Source organism: Bos grunniens, chromosome 22 (assembly GCF_055505025.1).
Source record: "Bos grunniens cultivar Pamir isolate PY7600 chromosome 22, Bosgru_T2T1.0, whole genome shotgun sequence".
NCBI classification, from domain to species: Eukaryota; Metazoa; Chordata; class Mammalia; order Artiodactyla; family Bovidae; genus Bos; species Bos grunniens.
The window spans coordinates 30,710,054-30,723,609 of record NC_141186.1 but is presented as its reverse complement, the minus strand read 5'-3'; the positions used below and the strand labels follow the sequence as shown (position 1 = coordinate 30,723,609).

Sequence of the window (13,556 nt, the reverse complement as noted above, 5' to 3'; positions counted from 1 at the left end):
CTAAGAACTTGTAACTTGCAGCAACTCAGTTTATCTTCCAACTACCTCAGCAAGGGAGGTACTAGTTTAGTCCCTATTTTTTTAGATAAGGAAGGGGAAAAAAAGGCTTGGAAAGATCTGGTATTTCTCAACATCACAAAGCTGAAAAGTTGCAGGACAGGGCCTAAGTGCAGAACTCTAAAAAGGAACACTTAACTCAATGGTCCTTTCTGTGATCTTCATGGGCCTTTCACTGTCCCCTGTGGGAACCTATGAGCGAGCAAGTCAGAAACAGGCCCTAGAATTGACACATCTTAAGTCAGACACAGCCTCTCCCAAACCGCGCTTCTTGGCGGTGAGAGTGGGGGGACATACTGGTTTGAAACAAAGAGCTACCCCTTCCTCACTTTAGCATCAGAAATGTTTATTTTTTCCATTTAAAACTGGTCATGTTTTGAACCAATGATGACAGCAAGCCAGCAAGCACCCAGACAGGAGCACAGGTTCCAAGGGCACTCTGGGCAGTGGGAAAGCCAAAGGAGGGCCCAGTGGTCCTGGCCTGGGGCCTGCCTGTCCTCCACCGGCCCTGAGTGTGGCAAGTCTTGAGGAGGAGGAGTGTATGTATGTATGTGTGTGTGTGCGCATTTATTTTTAATCTGCAGATTCAGAGTTGAGGAGAACCAGCTTGTTGGGCTTACAGACTAACAGAGCAAACACCCGGGACACGGGGTGTAACTGCCACCGCCCCACTCCCTTCTGCAGCTCAACTGTCGGCAACATTCCTACTAACCTGCGGGAAATGGGAGGGGCTCCCTGAAGCCCCCAGGGCTGTCCCCAGAATCTTACTGTTTAGCTGGACACAGCCATGCTTCTCTGGAAACTTCTGGAACCAAGCACCTGGAAGATACTAGTACACTGAGTGAAGGGACTAAAAGAAATGGACAGAAGCTTCATGGGCTGGGGAATACAGGCCCTACTATCCGATGTGTGATAAGGGGGCTGGAGATAGGACCTGGCTGAACACTGTTTTTTGGTTTTTAATGTGAGATGCTGATGATAACAGAGCATTAGCAGAAACAGTAAGATGAGCAGCAGCTAGTTGCTCTTACTGTGCTGAGTCCTTTATGCAGATCTGTCAATTTGTGCTCACCATTAATCAGTGAGGTATATCCACCTCATTCACAGAAGAAGTTTCCTTTTTTGGTTTACCAAATATTCCCTGCTGTCCCCAATACCTCCAGGAATAAGTAAGTACTCAATAATTATTTACGGAATAAAGGAATAAACTCAGAGCATCAAAGTTTTTGAAAAGCTTGTGAGCCCCAGATCTCTCCACGGGATTTCCGGAGCATCAGAATGCCAATGGTCTGGTCTTACAGTATTTTACACTCAGATCTAAGCTACAACACAGCACTTGGTGAACTAACTCTGTACATTCTGGCATAAGAACCAATGGTCAAGTAACATTCCAATGACAGGATCCCTTGTCTAGCTGCCCAGCACCTTGGATTCCCCATCCCTACTCCTACAAACCCTGACTGATTCCCAAGCTATGAAAATTTAAAAGAAGAAATATAAAGTCTCAAGAAACAAAACTTCTAGACTTCATTTGCAACAATAGACTTGAACAAGAGAAAAAATGAGGTATACTTTTTTTCTTCTACAATTTAAATGACAATAATAAAAAATACTGAAACTCGGTGTTGGCAAAATTGCAGTGAAATAAACATTCTCATTCAGTATCAGCAGAAGAACAAATTGGTGCATTTTGAAATGTACAGTGACAGCATATATAGAAAATCTGTAACAATTCCAAGACTTCTCCTATAGGAATTTGCCCCTATAGAATATATCTAAAGAAATTTCCCCCTGTAGACCATATCTAAAGAAATGGAAACTGATTAACATTTCTGCACATATATGCCCACTGTAACATATTACAGAAAAATTGGAAACAACTCCTACACTCAACACTGAAGAAGAATGAAATTTTGTTATATACAAAAAAATGATTAGTATGCAGTCATTTAAGATGTCTTCATGACACAGGAGAATGTTTACCATGTAATGCTAAACTTAAAAAAATACACAATTCTATATACTGCAGTTATGTTAAATATATGTACATCAAATGAAAAAAGAAACTATATGTTATTCCCAGAGTCAGGATTCTAGATTACTTTACTTTTTTATTTGGTCAACTTTTCTACAATTCCCTATAGTGAGTTGGTTTTTATACCTGTAATCAGAAAAAAAAAAAAAAATGAAGCTCATAAGAACTGTCTATTCTATGTTCTATTACCACTAACATTATGAGAATTAAACTAATGAAGTGATATGACCCTTCCAGATGACAATTCTACATTGGTCTTTATGTATTTTTATCCTACTTTAGAAAATAAAGAGAGGATGTCAATCCCATTCCGGAACTAGGGGGAACATGATTTCAGAGCTAAGCAGTTCCAATCAGTTACACGGTGTGAACTTCAAAAACAATGACCAACACATCTTACTGTTCTTTTTTGTGTCTCAGTCTTTGGAAAAACACATGTGGCATGAGAGTGGCTCACTGGGATGACCAGTCAGACAGAGACACAGTGGCCATCTAAATTCTCATGCTATGTAAAATACTCAACTATTTAAACTTTTCCCAGTAGTTGTCAACTAGCAGAAACATTTTAACATTACACACACACTCATTAAATATCCTTGTATAAAAATAAAGGACACAGAGAGGGAGAGAGAGGAAGGGGCAAGAAGGAATAAGGAAGAAGTGAAGGAAGGCGGCAGAAGAAAAGAAAGAAGGATGAGGAGGAAGGGGAAGGAGAGGTGGAAGCAGGAGAAGCTTTAGAAACTTGAACAGGAGGGGAGGAGAACATGAAAGTGGACATTTTCTCAAATAAACATATTTAGATGATCCTTTTCATATTTCATGTTTTTAAACATTTGTAAAGGCTATTAATTTCCCTACAATAGCTGGAAAAAGGAAAGTGCATTGGAAATGAAATTTAAGAAAGGGCCATCCACATAAAAAATACATTTTGGTTTTCATCAAGTCTATTTTTTTTAACAGTGAACTTTTTAACAATGAAATTTTAATATTTCCACTTGTTTTTGATATTATATCATAAAAGGGAGGAAAAGGTATATTAAAAGAGACAAGGACTCCCAACATAGCTACAATTACACAATTGATGGGGGAACATCGTTTTCCTTATCTGAGTCTTAGTTTCATCTCCAATAACTTATAAAGACTGGACTAGAGAAGGCTAACATTTCTTGGTTCTCTCTGAAGCTACGAATCTAAAGACTAGACATGGGAATGGCTACAAAGGACAGAGATACACAGCTCAATTTCAAACACACAGTCAGCCTCCCAGGAACTCAATAAATATTTGTTGCCTAAACAATTAACAACAATACTGCTAAGGTCTGGCATGCAAGAAAACTTACAGTCTAGCATGCAAGAAAACTTAAAACTTTTATACTTTAAAAGCTGTCAAGACATTTGAGTTTTCCTGGGTAACCTGGACCAAAACTCGACTGAAACAAATTTTGGAGATACAAATCCAGACCAAGTAAATTCACAGCTGTTCTGGGAAAAGAGAAGGAATGATGTTTGGGATAACACAACAATGAGAGGATGAATGGCTGCCCCTGGAAAGAATGCAAAGTTCCCTGCTCCCATGATGCAAATCAAGTTGCTAAAGTGAAAAAATATCAAGAGATGATTCAGATCAGAAAAGAAAAATGTCGAGCAACTTAAAGTCCAGAAATGTTGAAATCGAAGTTAATGCAAAATGTACCTCATTATGGAAAATACATGTAGTCGATGCTAGGGGCTGATTTCATGTGCCTCAGATTAATGTTAATATTACTTAAAAGTAGAGGGAGAAACTGAGTGATAAGCTGCAATTCCAATATCATATTTATAAGACTAATTCAAGATACTGAGCTATCTTGACACATCCTACACAGGCATACTAGCCATCATTAATAACTGGAGGAAATCAGAAGATCCATCATTGCAGGAACAGATAACACAACAGTGGAAATCACCGAGGTACCCTAAAAGTAAGACTGAGATATAACAGTGATATATCTATTCCAGGATATATCTGTCCCTAATGGGACAGGGAAGCCTGGAGTGCTGCAGTCCATGGGGTTGCAAAGAGTTGGACATGACTGAGTGACTAAACTGGTAACAGTGATAACTTGGGAAAATACTCATGATACTTAAGGGTAAGAACAGGAAACAAAATAGTATATACAGTACAAGTACATATCAACAAATCTGTACATACAGAACGCTGCAGGCTGAAGATAAATGCTGAACTATTTAGATGAGGTCACCCGTGAAATTTTTCTTCCTATATTTCCATGCTCTTCTAATTTCTTTTAATGCCATTTTATAATGAAAACAAATTGAGAAGTACATTCATCATCTTCCACAAAGAGGGGATATTCTTACCTCACCCAATACCCCCTTAATGGTAGTTAGTATCTAAATAGAGAAAATATAGGTTTTTCATTATTTTACCTATAATTTCCTAGATGCTCGAAGATTTGGGATCAGCCTAGAAATCTCGAAAATGTTCAACTGTTTCTGAATTTTTGAATGAGCCAGAATCTTTGATGCTCTTAGTTAATGTGAAAGACAGATGAACTCATCAAAGACTACCTATATTAGTGTAAGGTACAGGTAACAGACTCATGTGCCCCTCCTAGTACTTTACTAATCTAGAGACCAGGGTAACCACACCAAGCTCTGAGGTACTTTAGATGATTAAAGACTACATTTTAAGTTCAAGATTTAAGTTTACATCTCCTTTTACCCCTGCCTTTTATGCATATTTAATATCTAAACCACTGGATTAGAGATCCGATAGGGTTCCTCACTCTCCACCATCCCCCAGGAGATGTTGGGTCACCCTAGTTTATCTTTAGCAAGATCTTGTTAGAGCAGTTGACCCAGAATCCCCCCTTACTCCTGATGTTTTCTTTCCAGAAACTTTTCAGCTACTGACCCCCTGCCACCCCCTAACTCTTTGGCTATAAATTCTCACTTGCCCATGCTGTATATAGAGGTGAGCTCAACATCTTCTCTCTCCTGTAAAATCTCACTGCAGTATTCCCTACACCTACCACAATGGTCCTGAAAGAAGTCCACCTTACCATCTTTAAAAAGTGAAATTAAAGAACTGTCTCCTTTCATACCATCAACCCTCACCCCACAGGCTTCCCTGTTTCTCTTAATGGCAGCCTGATCCTTTCAGAAGTTGCTTAAACTGAGAGTCCTCAGTCTTCTGACTTCTTTCTTAATTACTACAAACAATCCATCAGTTGATACTACCCCATCACTTAAGACAAAAATCTTGGGAGTCATCCACTATGTAACTGTTTTCAAACTTCACATCTATTTTACCAGGACTTCCTTGAATTCTTCCTAGATAAGTTCAAAATTTAAATATCAAACCACATGTGTTAAGATTTCACAAATTCCCACCACTTCCTACTGCCATCTTCATCCTGGCCATCAGATCTCACTGAGATTATCACAGTGGATTCCTAACACATCTCCCCGCCACTCACCTCACCCACCCACCATTTACTTTCAAAATAACTTCCAGAGTGATCCATTTAAAATGTGACTCAAATCCTGTCTCATCTCAAAGTCCATTCATGGCTCTCTACTTCACTAAGAGACTAAGAGTCCAACGAGCCTTAATGCCCTACTGTGTCTGGCCATGTTATTTCTGGCCTTGTCCGCTACTACTCTTTCCCTTGGAAGACTTCACTTTTGCCACAGTGGCCAACTTACTCTTTTTTAGAACACGCCTTCTTGGTTCAAACGTCTGTGCTCCAGTTAGACTTATCCTCGCTTTTTACAATTGCAATTCCTTCCCTCCGGCAATTTGACCTCCCTTACCGCCTATATTTTCTTCACCACACCTATCACCTCATATTTACTTATTATGTTTCCCTACCTGTCCACACCCCCTAGAGCCACAAGCAGAGGCCTTGTCGCACTCACTGCTCTCTTCCCCACTGGCTTGAGCAAAACTGCCCAATAGAAATACAATGCCTGTCACATATGTAATTGTAACCACACGTGAAAAGTAAAAAGAAACCTTGAACTTAATTTTAATATTTTACTTAATTCAATATATACAAATGATGCTCTAAAGAAGAATTATTCAAATTGTTCACATTCATTTTTTCCATACAAATTCTTCAGAAGGCTTTGTGGATTTTAAGTTTATAGCACATAAGTTTGGGCTAACCACATTTCAAGGGCTCAACAGCTACATGTGGCCAGTTGTTTCAATACTGGACAGTGCAGATCTAGTCTATTGCATTTTTCTCTACTCTTTGTATACTTATCCTATTTATCATTTAAATTCTTGGGCAAAGTCCAGTGAATTGATTTCCTAACTCACAAATGGGTCCCAATATGCTCTTTGAAAATCACTGCTCTAAATAAACTTTAAAGAATGTCACCTGTAATGAATGGTTTAGGACACTTCCTTTGGTCTCCAGGGGCTGCTCACAATCCTTTGAAAGAGATACTGACTTCCAGAAAAAAAGAGGCCTGGAGGAAAAAGTGAGGAAGTAAAGATCCATGCTAACCTATAAACTGAAATCATCACAGTCTATCCAATGATGCAAGATTTTAATTAAAAAAATATTTTTTTAATAATTCACTCCATGGTCAGATAATTAACAAAACATCTAATTACCTTTAATTATACACCATATACCTGCTAATATACAAGATTCAAGGGAAAATCTGCATGATCTTCACACTTCAAAAAGAGTGTACATAAACAGAGCATGAAGACTTCAAGCTTTTCATTTTTCTCTCCCCTCACTCTCACTGCATGCGAAGGCCATGGACATACCAGTTCCGATCAAGGACAGAAGAGTGCAAACTTAAATGAGTAATTTCACTTGCCACTTATGAAAAGTCCTACTCACCAACAGACTTTTTAAAAGACACCATCAAATTTCAAATCCAGACTCGGCCCTGGGCAGAAGGTGTCAACTTTCAAAACAGACTCAAGGATTCTACCGTTGGTACACCGTTCACTCCTTTAAGGTCCTAGATGTGACTAGATACTACAAAGTATGCAGTCAACGTTATCATACATGTGCTACCCTAAACAGAGTTTTGTTTTTGCACATTTCTGAGCTTCAGATTTTCTCTGGGATTTTTGAATTGCCAAAGAAAGGTTAATACCTCCTACATCTCTGTTAAGTTGTTATGTTTTCAACTAAGCTGATAACTTCTTCTGAAGATGCTCAAGGTGGACAGTTTGGATATTTGTGCCCTTGGCAGATGAAAGAGCCAAAACATCATTTAAAAAAGATGACTAAAACCATGTGTTATTTATTTTTTTCGCTGTGCAAAATATGGCTACTTGATAACTGTTGCAAATATTGTCTTTACTACAAAACATGCCTTCATGTACATTTCAACAAGTGACTTCTGCTTGAAAACGAACTCTATTGAGCATATTTCTCTGGAAATCAATATTTAAAATTTTTTTCTTTGAAACGAACATTCAAGAGAGACAGCTCTTGTTTACAGAGTTACTTAGTTTAGCATTATGGTTAACAATGTTTAAAAACAGCTAACTTAAAATGCAAACATTTAAATTCTGAAGTTTAACTGTTGGGAGGCCAAGTCTATTTCTATGGAAATACAGACAACATGAAAAGAGTAATTTTCTCCCGATTCCATCCCTTGAGGGAATATTTCAGGGCACCATTTTGTTGGATTTAGGAGCAAGAACTCATATAACTCTGAGATTGTAAGAAAGTTAAAAATTTTAAAGCTTTGGATGAACTTTGAAAACATTATGCTATGGGAAAGGAGTCAGTCGCAAAAGGCCACGTATTGTATGATTCCATGCACATAAAATGTCCAGAAGAGGCAAAACTCTACTGATGGTATTTGTATTTGTTGTTGCCAGGGGTTGGGTTGAGGGGAGTAACTGCTAATGGGTATGGGGGTGTCTTTCCAGCGTGATGAAATTGTTCCAAAACTAAATTGTGATGATGGGTGCAAACTCTGAACATACTAAAAACCACTGAACGGTTCATTTCAAGTGTGTATGAATTATATCTCAATAAAGCTATTAACAAAAAATTAACAGGCTTGATAACATTCACCACAACACTGGCATGAAACACACAAGAAAATCAAATTAGTCTAACACAGCTTTCATATCATGGTAAAATACCTAAAGCTCGGACACCCTGATCTCCCTGTAAGAGAACACTTTCACATAACCACCAGTATCTGCCCTTCTGAACACTTGTCATCATCACCACGCATAATGTCTGTCCTCCCCTTTGCTACATAAACTCTAGGAGGCCAGAGATGGTATCCTTCTCATGTAGTGCTATGATCCTAGCATCTGGCACACAGTCATCAATAAATACCTGCAGCAATAATTGATGTATAGCATATGTAGTATATACATCTATATTATGTATGTTTGAATGAATGAAGGAATGCAATATTGGGTTGGGCCAATTCAGCCAATCAAGTTGCTGGAGTGCTAAATGTCCCCTTAAATCTGTTCTCCAATTCTCCCAAGCTCCTGGCTACCCAGCTAGAGGCATTCCCCAACAGCCACTGAAGCTTCTTGTGAAATGATCGCAGTCTAATCAATTAAATGTCAATGGATGTGACGTGTGCAATTTTTAAATCATTTGCTTCAAAGAAAATTGCTTGCCGTTGGACTTCACTGTATTTCAACCATATAGATAAGGACAAAGGCTCAAGGGAGGGAAGCACAAAAGAGAAAGAACCCATCCAGTCAAGCTAGACTGGTCAGATTGTTAGATAAGACAGGGAAGTAAACTTCTATTTGATTTAAGCCATTGTATGCAAGAGTCTTTATATCAGCCTAGTCTTTACCCTGAGTGTTACAACCCAGGCATGAATAGGCTGAGGGTGAGGGGGAGATAAAATGGAGTTCACTGCCTAGCTAAAGTGACTGAGTAGTCATTTCAGCCAGTGTGGTCAGCTGGTAGCTCAATGAAAACACTCTTTTCCAGTGTCTTTTATAACAACTTCCTGAACAGGCAAATGAGTCAAATGCTGAATGTTATAAAGAGGTCATTTTGAATGGATTTAACTCAGAATATTGTTGTCATTATGTAAAGTTTTAAATCACGTTAAATATATATTTTCAGAAGAACCAATGAATATATTGAAAATGGCTGGGTAGCTATTTTCAACTTTATTTGTAACCAAGAAATAATTTGTAACATGTAAGACACAATGAGTGAAGTATATAAAGATAACTTATAACTCTTTGATCTAACAAAAAATAGCTCAAATTGGGGGTTGAAGAAAAATTGAAATGATTACACGTTCTTTTATATTTTCTTTCTTTTTTTTAACTTTCTCATCAACTAGTTGACTGTAAAACTGAACCAACACAAAATATGAAGCTTTAAGATGACCAGTGTTTAAAAATAACCATTTAACTGTCACCTATACAGGCTTTGTAATTATCATCAATTGCTCCCAGTGCTAATTAGAACTGAATCAAAAACAATGAATTTCACAAATTGGATTTTAAGTTTTAGCAAAAGTCTATATGGGTGAATTGTGAATGTTTGGGGAAGCAGGGAAAAAATGACATAGATACGTATATTAAACCACCAAACCAAGGCGGCCATGACAGAATGACAACAATATAATTGTGACCACAGCAAGTTGTCTTCTTAGCTCCAGTCTTGACATTTTACATGACCTTGGATAAGTTACTAATTCAATGTGATCAGTTTCCCAGTTTGCAAAGTGGGGATTGTAATAATTACCAGCTACCTTTTAGGAATGCCAGCAACTAGATCCATTTTGTAAAGGACTCAAACCTACTTGGAAGAAACTGTTAATCACTACCAAGTGGGATGACAGTTATTCACGCTCCTTCAGACTCTGAACCTCACTGTGAAAAAAGGCCTCGTTTGGTTTTCAGAATTTGCCTGGCCGCTTTCCTGCATATAACCAGTTGTTTCCAGAGTATCAGTGTAGGCACATTTACTTGTATTTATGCTGATGGTTAATGATTCCCAGATTCCAAATTTGAGCATGGCAGTGACCGAGGAACTCCTGGCATCTGAAATCTACATCCTCTGTGTAATGCAGAAGATGGTGCTGGTTTCGTGATCATCACATCACTTAAAGAGCATGGTCTCTCTGTTTAAGGTTTATTCACTGGGAAGAAATACTAAGCATTCTGTCCAATTTTACACATATTTTTAAAGAGGTTATATTTTTAACAAATCTTTTTTTTCCCCTTTATATATAAGGATTAGTTTTCAAAGGATCCTTGAGTTTGATAAAAGGTAAAAAAAAGTACACGCAGCTTACTATTTGTCTATATAACTTATTTCTAAGAAAATATAATGGAAAATGGAGTCAAACACAAACCAAACTTATATTGTTGAAGAAAAACAGTTAAATAATAAAATGTTAATAGGGAGCAGGAAAAATGATATTGACTTAAAAAAAAGTATCAACAACAAAAAGTTGAAGTTGTTAGGGAAAAAAACCACCATTAAGCAAAAATTCTTACTCTGAGATTCCAAGCTGTCAAGACAAAAAGGATAATTAGATGAATGTGTTATTCAGTTTCCTTTGTTTTATGAAAGAAGACAACAGAAGGACAAAATTTTTCTATGGTCCTGAAATTTGACAAGGGGTTCCTGACTTGCAGGACACCATGTTCTTGACAGTACTTACAAAGAAGCATTTTTTTCTCCTTATGGACTACCTCTCTTTGTCAACAGTAATGACACATTCTTGGAAAGTTTCCTTTCCCTCAAACATGCCCTTGACTCACAATATCTTTAACAATATCATGAAACTGAGAAAAATTATTCTATCCAAATTCAAATATTTTCAGGTTATGGGTGTAAGCATATTCATCATAAAGACATAAGCCAGGAGAAAAATAATTTATGCTTACAGATAAATTATAAATTTATCTGAATACATAAATTCGAATAAAACAATGAAAACCTATTAATTAAGTCCATTTTTGGAGCTGCAGGGATAACTCAATTCTCAAGGTAAATATTTTCTATTTTCAACCACTTTTTCAGCTTTAATCTTTAGTTTCACGAGAAACTTTTGCTACCAGCATGAAATGAGTCCAGCACCTGGCATGGATTTGAACAAGCAACACTCTGGTCTGAGATCTTGTAGGGATCAGAGACAGTACACAATGTACATACAACTCAGCCGCCGAGGCACAGATGAAACAACAGGAAACACTGGCTGGATGACCCTTTGCAGAAAAAAGTTGCAGATCCCTGAAACAGATGAAGATTGGGAAACTGGGAAGTGCTTTGCTGAAAAATACTCTAGGTATGCCTTGATAACCTTAATTACTGGTTGGAATCACCCCTTCCCATGCTGGGACATCTGAAAGGTACTATATCCTCCTTGGAGGACAATTAGGAGCTTACCACACAGTTTAAATTAAAAAACAAAGATTTTGAAATGAGGCAAGCTGGTTGGACTTTTCAGTCCAAATGAAATGTGCCAGAACGCAACTAGAAAAATAAATTCCTACTTTCATAATACCTTCTAGAACCCCCAAGCCCTGAGTAAGATTAAAAACAAGACCGATTTAAGAATCTTCACATTATGAAAGTTTCACAAAAAACCTTGCTCAACTAAAAAGTAAAGAAGTCTGTATCTTACAAATTCATAAACTTTAAGTTGGTAAGATCTAAACAAAGGCTTTGTGCAACCAGGATGGCAGGTAACCTGTTTTAACACTGACACAAATCTACTTAGTCAAATGGAAATACCACTGGACAAGATTCAAAAATAAAATGAAGACGCTTGCTCCTTAAGAAACATCAGACTTAAAAATGACCTGCAAGAACAACTTGAGTGAGGTGACCCCTGCCTTCAATGGGGAGATACTTTGGGTATCAAAAACAAACAAACAAAAAAAACAAATATGTAGCCTCCATAACCATTTTAACCAGAGTGTTTTTTTGTTTTTTTTTTTTAACCACTGCTCCCAAAAGTGAGTTTGAGAAAATTTAATTTAGCTTTAATTCATCAACCTACATTAGCCTCTCTGAAAACTTCTAATTTTAAAATCAAGTACTCATTTGATTTTCAAGTAAGGTCAAGAGAACAAGGCAGCTGAACACTGACATCACAGGGACATGCCCCACGCCACACGGCAGTTACATCAACACGACGCGTTGCTATGGTGCCTGACTATTAATTTCTGAAAGAAGGTGATTATAAAGCCGCCAGATGAACATCCATCGGATGACACCACTTCAGCACAACACACTGACATGCGTTACTCCTATTTGCAGCATGTTAATTTTATGAATCACCACTTTTGTGATGTGAATATTCCTTCCTGACTTCAAAACTACCAAGTCAACTACCAAAAAAAAAAAAAAAAAAAGAGGTTAACTCCCATAAACAGGGGAAAAGTTTGATAATATTTAGAGGGGAAAATGTGACTATGTGAACCATTTCTTAAGAGCAATCTTTTCTTTAAAGGCCTCCAAAAATACGCTACATACGTACTTACACAAATAAATACATGCAAATTTGATAATTAGGAGATCTGAAAAGAACTGAATTAAGATGCCGAGAAGGCAGTAGATAGAGTCCTTAACGTAATTCCACTAATTATATTTGCATTTACCTTTTTTGGCTTCTGCAAAGCAATCTTCTGTTACAGTCACCTCAAAAGGTCACTTCTTACCCTGAAAACAAAAGAGAATATCAAAAATCTGAAAGTCAAGACAAAGCAGCAACCACCTATTTGCCTGGGAGAGACGCAAGATAAACAACGAAAGAACTCAATTTTATTTAATGGCAAAAGACACTCAGAGTTAACAAAAATCAGTGCCAAGACCTCCACTTACCAGACCATGTGCCTTTGAGCTCTTCAAGACAATAACAACAACTTGGATGTTGGAAAAGTCAAGGTGAAACATTTCGCATTTTGCTTACAAACTCTTTCTCATCTTGTTGTCTGTCCATTTATTTCATGTGGAATAACCTGTGAGTCATAGGCCTTGGCTTTGGGAAACCAGACTGCTACTTGAACCTGTCTCTGTTTGGTTAACATTCACAACATCTCTAATTTCATTAAAACAGATCCTCCCCCCGCCACCCACCCACCCTTGCAAGTGAGTTAGTTCTTATAGACAAGATGCTTTATGCCACTCTGGACCTTTCAAAATGAATAAAAGCACCACAATTTTCAGCTTGGGGAGGGGTTTGGGGGGTCATCAGTGGGTGAAAGCTGTTCTCACAATGTTTTCCACTTACAATATATCTACCAGATCTACTCAGTTCAATAAAAACGGTTCATGTCAGATGAAATAAACAATTCAAATCAAGTTTCCTAAAACACAAAGAAAGCACAGAAGACATCTAACTCCTGCATCTGCATACTCCCTTATGCAAAACAGTGTATAATCCTTTAAGAAACATTACAAGCTGCCTCTTTCTGCCCATGTAACTGGGATCAACATATGGCACAAGTGAAAAGAAAAACATTTGT

At 37.6% G+C, this 13,556-nt stretch overlaps 1 protein-coding gene across 39 annotated transcripts in view; it reads right to left on the bottom strand.

The window, feature by feature from the left end:
• The window catches only part of FOXP1 (forkhead box P1), a 721,956-nt gene that overhangs the window by 327,319 nt on the left and 381,081 nt on the right, over positions 1-13,556 (bottom strand). For 31 of the 39 annotated variants that reach the window (XR_015151275.1, XR_015151276.1, XM_086366736.1 and 28 more), the window contains one exon: positions 12,690-12,750. The gene's annotated coding sequence lies outside the window, so the exon portion shown is untranslated. Of the gene's footprint in view, positions 1-6,480; positions 6,572-11,238; positions 11,317-12,689; positions 12,751-13,556 lie in introns of all 39 variants that reach the window. The other 8 variants (XM_086366737.1, XM_086366745.1, XM_086366738.1 and 5 more) reach the window with 2 other exon arrangements.